Source organism: Camelus ferus, chromosome 24 (assembly GCF_009834535.1).
Source record: "Camelus ferus isolate YT-003-E chromosome 24, BCGSAC_Cfer_1.0, whole genome shotgun sequence".
Classification (NCBI taxonomy): domain Eukaryota; kingdom Metazoa; phylum Chordata; class Mammalia; order Artiodactyla; family Camelidae; genus Camelus; species Camelus ferus.
In genome coordinates, this window is record NC_045719.1 from 3433664 (window position 1) to 3442103 (window position 8440).

Consider the following 8440-nt stretch of genomic DNA (forward strand, 5'->3'; position numbering starts at 1 on the left):
AGCCTCTGGGTACATTGACAAACATTATTTTTAGATGTCATTTCTGGCTCTCAGAACTTCTGGCTATCAGAGTTACTTCACTCTCCATCCTTAAATTAGGTTTCTTCCCTGTGGAATGTCAGGGATTCTAGGATGAAACCAGACCAACTCTGCTCAGAATCACTATTAAATCTCTCTTTGACTGTCTTGTTTTTATTTTTCCTGGGAGGGGTGGCCATTTGGTAGAAGGAAGTTTCTAAAGGGAAAACCTTTGCCGAAGGCAACAAAGCTGAGAAATATTTAACAGTCTGCAAATCTAGCCGGCAGCTCCTAGACTAAAAGAGAAGAGAGTGGGCTGTTCTACTCTGGTGAAAAGGAAGTATTAAAATGCAGTCATTCAGTGGTGGAATGTTCTAGAATTGGCGGTCACCTATTGGGAATTTGGGTTAAGTTTCCCTGAGGCTTTAACAAAACTGTACATCCTCTTGGGAAGCCAGAAAAGAGGAGGACTTGGAGCAGCAGAGCATGGTGGATCTTCTTAGCAGGGTGGTGGAGATAAGGGAGAAGAAACGTCTTCCCTTCATTATTCTGATGGAAGGTGGGAGAGATTGCCTGTGGCTGAGGCAGGTAGATGTCATTAACAGTGGGAGAGCAGTCCTGCCAGGGCTCACCAGTGGCCATATGTTACTTATTTACCCGGCAAGAGTTTTGACATGAGTCCAGGTAAATTTTAAAGAAGCATTCTAATCACTGTTTAGGGCTGTAGGCAGTAGATTAGAAGAACACTAATCGTTTTTTATTGGCGGAAAGGCTACAAAAATATATTTTTATTTCAAGTAAAAAAATAAAGAACATTTGCAATTCATGACAAGAGTAATATAGCACATTAAATTGAGGTCACCTCCATACTACCACAAACCTCCTGGCTTTGAAGGAAAGTATATAATTACTTATTTCTCCTTTTTCTGCTCCTCCAACTTATTAAAGTTCTCAAACAACCTCTATTGCTATTCCTATCAATTCCATACAAAAACCCTACTCTCAGCATCTCTACCAGGTGTAAAATAATTTCTAATTTCAGTAATTGTACAAATGGTAGGAAACACAAATGTGAGATTTCATAAAGTCTCAAACCACAGAAGAATTACAGTACCTAAAAAGTGTACTTCAGAGGAATTAGTGGTTAATTCTGTAGCACGGTGGAGGTCTGTACTTGCTTTTGAATGATGAACAGAATTTTCCCTGCTATTCAAAAGAAAAAGCATTGTAGTGAGAGGAAAATGCACGTGCAAAGGTAAAGGAGACTGGGAGGCAAGCAGGAGAAAAGTACAAAAAGCTCTGTACGCCATGCTAATGAGTACAGGTGACGGTGACTCAGCCAGGAGCAGTAAACACCAGAAGGATCAGAGGGCGACCCAGAGGATGAAACAGAGGTAATGAAAACAAGGACTAAAGACCAATAGAAAAATCCTGGAACTGTTCACGTGAAAGTTAATCCTCAAAAATAGAAAAGGCAGAGGTGGAGAAAAAGAGGAAAGTTTTTCTTTTTCTAAGAAAGGGCCTCTTACACTGTTGGTGGGAATGTAGTTTGGTGCAGCTGTTACGGAAAACACTATAGAGATTCCTCAAAAGACTAAAAATAGAGCTATCATATGATCCAGCAATTCCACCTCTGGGTATTTATCTGAAGAAAACAAAAGCGTTAACTGAAAAAGATATGTACTTCTATGTTCATTGCAGCATTATTCACAATGGCTAAGATATGGAAATAATGTTAAGTGTCCATCAGTGGGTGAGTGGATAAAGAAGATGTGGTAAAAATACTTACTGTGTGATCCAGCAAGCCCACTCCTGGGTATATATCCAGAGGGAACCTTAATTCAAAAAGATACATGCATCCCAATGTTCACAGCAGCACTATTTACAATAGCCAACACATGGAAACAACCTAAATGTCCATCGACAGATGACTGGATACAGAAGTTGTGGTATACTTATACAATGGAATACTACTCAGCTATAAAAAATAATAAAATAATGCCATTTGCAGCAACATTGATGGACCTGGAGATTATCATTCTAAGTGAAATAAGCCAGAAAGAGAAAGAAAAATACCATATGATATCACTTATATGTGGAATCTAAAAAAAAAGACAAACAAACTTATTTGTAAAATAGACTCTCAGACACTTATGGTGAAAAAGAATATGAAAATGAATATATGTATGTTCATGTATGACTGAAGCAATGTACTGTACACCAGAAATTGACACAACATTGTAAACTGGCTATACTTCAATAAAAAATATATAAAAAGAATATAAATCAATAACAAAAGACCAACATTTCAAAAGAAAAAATGGATGAAAGATATGAATGTACATTTCACAAGAAATGAAATACAATTGGCAATTAAGCATGTGAAGAAGTGCTTAACTTCATTAAAGTTAAGAGAAATAGAGGTAAAACTACAGAGAGGTAGCGTTTTTCTCCAATCATATCATCAAATATACAATAGTTTAATAACTTAATTTCCTGAAAGGAGCACGGGGAAACAGATTCTCATGCTTTTGAGGGAGAGGGTAAGTTGGAGATACATCTATGAAGGACATTTCGGCTGTATTGAACATGCTTTTGTATTAAGTAATTACACTCCTGGAAATTCAAATATATACTAGCACATGAATAAAATACTGACTAAACAAGATAAAAAAAGTGGGGGAGAGGGGTGGGAATCAAGACTTCGTGACTTATTGGATACATGGGAATAAAAGAAAGGGAGGACCACCGAAGTCTTCTGACCTATAGTCTTCTAGCTTTATTTAAGGAAGTCAATATCCAGTTGATAATATTGATCTTGCTCATTAAATTGCAGATTGGTATTTCTGAAGAGGATCTTATTTTCTTTTGGCCTATCCAAATGGTTTAACATGGATCAAAGTTAACTTATGACTACAAGAAGAGGCAGGACATATATGACAATTATACTACTGTAGATAACTTAAAATAAGTCTGGAGTACTCATCTTTACAATCATTAAAACAAGAATATTTACAATTAAGGACTTTTAATTTTATGAATTCTGTACCTGTACAAATCGTGGAGAGAGTTCTTCTTTCAATCCTGCTAACTTCATCTAATATACACTCTGAATAAATAATTACTTATAAAAATATATTCACAATTTTCTACTGCTACTCCACCAGTAAAAAGAAAGCAAAAGAGCACTGAATTCTCGTTAAGTAAGTATCCTAATATATCAACTCAAATGGAAATTTAAAAAGAAGGGAAAAAAATCATTTTGTCCTGAAAACCCAGAATAAGAAGAACTAAGACGAAACTAATGTGAGGCATAATAAGATTTCTATTTTCTACAGACTATCACCATAAATAAATGACACGCCAATGTTGCAGAATGCTGACATTACAATGTTATTTTAATCTACTTTCAACTTGTTTCACAAGGTGGTGTGGACAGAAAGGGACAGAGAGGCATCACTACACCTCCCGATCCTGCGGGGCTTCTAGAAAGTTCCATCCGCTCCCACTTCTCCGACTCAAAGGGTAAAGGTCCTTCAAGCGCAGCTCGCGTCTACTTCTGCACAGACCGAGGCCACTCCTGCTCGCTCGTCAGGGGCAGGAGGGCGGGTGGCGCGGCGCGCTCCCCTCAGGCCCTGGTCTCTCTCCATCTTCCAGCCCCCAGGGCCGCGGCCTGGGCGCCTGAGCTCGCCCGTCCCGCCCGAAGCCCGGCGTCGGCTGACAGGGGACGTCGCGGGACTCCACAGCTCCCCAGACACCCGCGCCACCGCCCCACGGCCGCTCCGGGACCCCCTCCCGGAAAAGCCGAACTGCCGGCCTCCACCCGTCACCTCAGAGGAGGGAACGAGGGTGACGAGATAAAACGGGGTGAACAAGCTGACTCCACCACCAGGCCACCGCGCTTCCCCAGCCCCGCGCACCCCACCGCCCTCGGCGGGAAGGCCCGCCGTGCACTCCAGAGACAGCGAGGGTCCTGAGGAGGCCCTTCCGGTCCTGCGGGCCACGGCACCACACTTACCTCACGGCGGAACCGGCTCCTTGCACCAACCCTCCGGGTCCGCCTGGCGCCCGACGTGTACCCCGCCACCCGCTGTTCCTGTGGGGACAACCTGGAAACGCCGCTGGGTCGTCGCGAGACCACCCCGCGCACAGCCTCACGGGTAGGACGCGGCGCCGTCCGAGAACGCTGAACCCGGAACGAGTAAGGTAAGGTGTACAGTATAGTGTGCCTTGCTGCTCTTGAATCGTGGATTTTTAGGACCCGGAAGAGGCCTTGGCACATTTAATAGTAAGATTTCTTTGATGGTCTAACGTCATCCAGAGACTTTTTAATGTGAAAAGCATGTTAATATTTTATCTGGTGGATGAATTTCTAGAACTAATGTAGGTAACCCTGAGGTATCGTTTTAACTTTTATTTATATGGCTTGTCTGGTTGCCTGCCGGCCTTTACCTATTTCTCTTCTTCCTCTGTATTCCAGGAACTCTTTCGGGAATTAGGTGGTGCCTGCATTTAAAGGAGCTGCCCCCAGACCACACGCCAGCGATACCAGCCCCCCAAGGGCCTCATCTTCACCTCCGCAGGTTCCCGTGCATCAGCCCAGGGCACATCAGCCTTCCTACGTCTTCGGCTCCTCGGACTGCGTCAGCATCTCCACCCACGTGCAGCACCTCAACCTGGAGCGTCCTAGGGTTCAGCCCATCAAACCTCTCACCTCCTGGCTGCATCAGTCACCACGGAGTCCAAGCCTCCAGACTGTCCCGAATATGCCTCATCTGACCTCATCCTCCACCATTTCTGTTCTCCCAGATCATTCCAAAGGTCCCTTTGAAATTCATAGTCCACCATCAACAAAGTCCCAGTGGATCTTCAATCTCTTGCGTGAGTATTCCATCTCCGGGCCGTCCTGTCTTGCTCTAAGTCAGGGGTCAGCCAAACTTCTCTGGGTAGGGCTGAGGAATATGTATTTTAGGTATTGGGGCCATCAGTCTCTGTTGCCACAGCTTACCTCTGACACACTAGCACAGAAGCAGCCGCAGGAAGCTTGTAAACACATGAACATGGCTGTGTTCCAGTAAAACTTTAGTTACAAATTCAGGAGGCAGATGGGACATAACCCAGGTGTGGTGTTTTCTGATCCCCATTCTGATGTTCCCTGCATCTCAGTTTCAAACATCTCATGTGCTACCATCCCCTCCTGTTCTCCAGAACATCTAGTAAGCTCACTTCAGGAGTACCCCGAACTTAAAGAGATCTCAGATCACACATTGCTTCCTTCATGCCCTCCCTTCTCTCCTAGGCTGCAAGATCTAGCACTAGAAATATTCCCCAGAAAACACACAAAACCCTTGCCCCACCTCCTTATCCTACTCCAACCCTGGCTAAACCCAAATATCCTCTAAATCAGTATCTTCTGCAGAACAATTCAGTGTGGCAGAAAAGCATCACTCACCCACATGGACTGGATTCACGACAGACACGATACAGCAAACCTGACAAAAAAAACCCTGTCCTGGTGGAGAGAAAAAACAGCAAGATAACTAATTAAAATAAATAGGAAATTAGACAGAAATTAGAGAATGATACATTCTAAGGAGGAAAAAATAAAGCACAGAAGGAAGCTAGGAAGTGAGGGAGGGATGTGAAATATTAGATAAGGTGGCCAGGAAAGGCCGACCAAGAAGATGGTTTCCATGTAAAAACAGGAAGTGGATGAGGGCAAAAATCCAGGTGTGTATCTTGGAGAACATCCCAAGCTGGGGGAACACAGCAAATGCAAAGGTCTCATGATGGGAAGGTGCCTGATTCATCTTTTATCATCACAGCAAAGAGGCTACGTTTCCCCGATGATTAGTGATGTTGAGCGTCTTTTCATGTACCTGTTGGCCATTTGTATGTCTTCTTGGAAAAAATATTTATTCTGTTCTTCTGCTCATTTTAAAATTGGATCATTTTTCCTTTTTGGCTATTAGGTTGTATAAATTCTTTACATATTTTGAATATTAACCCCTTATCAGATATATGATTTACAAATATTTTCTCCCATTTGGTAGGTGGATTTTTTTCCTTTTGTTGATGGTTTCCTTTGCTGTGCAGAAGCTTTTTAGTTTGATGTAGCTTTTGTTGTCTTTGACTTTGGTGTCAAATCTAAAAACTCATTGCCAGACTGATGTCAGGGAGCTTACCTATGTTTTCTTCTAGGAGTTTTATGGTTGCAGGTCTTAGTTCAAGTCTTTAATCCATTTTGAGTTCATTTCTTTGTCTGGCGTTAAGTGGTCCAGTTTCATTCTTTGCATGTGGCTTGTTAGTTTAGGCACATAGGGAAAATTCTGTATTGATTAGAAAGAGTTTAAAACTTCTCCCTCCTGACTTGAATTGAAATTGTACCCTCAACCTCACTAGTCCTACTCTGAAAAACTTTTCTTCATAATCCCTATCTTTAAATCATTTTTTTACTTCAATTTGATGTAAATAAGGCACTGCATATTCATGCATTGATTTATTGCTTTTATTCTGAAGTTCCTGTTTCATTTACATGATTTCCACTCAGAAGGGGCAGCTCCCTCAAGACAAAAAATAAGATTGTGTAAGTCTCTCTGATACACAATTAGGTGCTAACCCTTTATATCTCTTTTTTGCTAATGATGAAAGTGTTTCTTTCCTCACTTAAGAATTACATTCTTTCTTCTGCTCATTCGGTTATGAGTATGGATAAATATATCACACAGGGAAAAGAAATCTTTTAAAATTATATGTGTTCTTCCTTATTAAATCAGTTCAGACTATCATTTTGACAAAGGTCCAAAAGTATTAATAGACCTAATTTTCCAGAGGTCAGAGTGTGGCGGAAAGAGGATCGAAACTCTTTTTTTTTTTTAATTTTTTTTTACTGAAGTTTAGTTGATTTACAATGTTGTGTTGGTTTCTGATGTACAGCAAAGAGATTCAGTTATGCATATGTATATATTATTTTTCATTATAGTTTATTACAGAGGAAATTTAAAAATATCTTGAGATGAATAACAGAAAGAGGACTGAGATGGAAGATGTTTGGTAAATGGCCTCGCAGGCTTGGGTGGGAAAATGGAGCATGTTACATAAAGCAATGACACAGAGAGGCCGTCTGCCACACTTCACCCCAGCTCAGACGTCATAACAGATGCCAACCTTTATTAGATCTCCAAAGTACTGTTAGTTCTTCAAGCCACGGAATGTCCCTTCTTACGATTTGTCCTTCAAAGAACACATTCCTTTCCTTTCTAACTAATCACGCTCCTAAGAATGAAAGCAGTGGCTCATAGGGCAGTGTATCTTCTGACCAAATGAAATCAGGAGAGAATCAGGAGATATCACAAGGGCATTCCAGTAGTCTCCGCAACAAAACAACCCCTGATACCTGACGGTGGCTGTACAGTTTATGAACAGAAGCCTCTATTCTAGCTCGGCACTTTTTCTCTTGTCTTTGAGATGTCACGTTGGGTTCCTGGATGAGAAAAGCGAGAACAGCCTTGGGCATCACATCCAGGCAGTCCCATTGTTCACATACGACTGTGGATTCTCTGAACTAAGAATGCTATACAGCTGTTAGAAATGAGTTTCCCTAAATGAACTTACTTACAAAACAGAAACAGATTCACAGACATAGAAAACAAACTTAGGGTTACCAGGGTGGAATTGGGGGAGTGGAGGGATACATTGGGAGTCTGGGATTTACTATATATAAAATAGATAAACAGCAAGGTCCTAGTGTAGAACACAAGGGACTATATTCAATACTTTGTAATAGCCTATAATGAAAAAGAATATGAAAAGGAATATAAATGTATAACTGAATCACAAGGCTGTACACTAGAAACTAACACAATATTGTAAACCAACTATATGTCAATTGAAAAATAAAGACGAAGAAAGAAATGTGTTTCCCTTGTTACCCAACACCCTGTTTGGGGTCATTAAAATACTATTTTTTTTTCTAATTTAGTAATATAGACTTATTACTTAGCAACTACTTATGTAGAACAAATATTAGGTTCATTTATTAATCAGTATAAGAATGTGCTGTTAGGCTGTTTTTAGCTTTGGCTGCTACTTACATTTAAAGACATCAAAGACAGAGTCAATGAAAAAGGCACTGTATTTTATTATTATAAACGTCAAGGGAAACTGATGGATTGAGTTTCTCTGACTGCACAATGGAAGAAAACCTTATTAGAGGTAGCCTTGCTGGGATTAGGTCATGTATGCACTGGATAGAAGTTCTCTTGTACAAGGTCCAGGGCTGGGAAACTCGGCCATGCATGTCTGAATGGCTGAACAAGTGAGTCTGGAGGGAAGGCATGAGACTGAGAAATGGACCGCGTGGTTGTGTGGTGATCTGGCCAGTTCAGGACACTTCTTCTCAGTTGCGTGACCCTGGGAATAG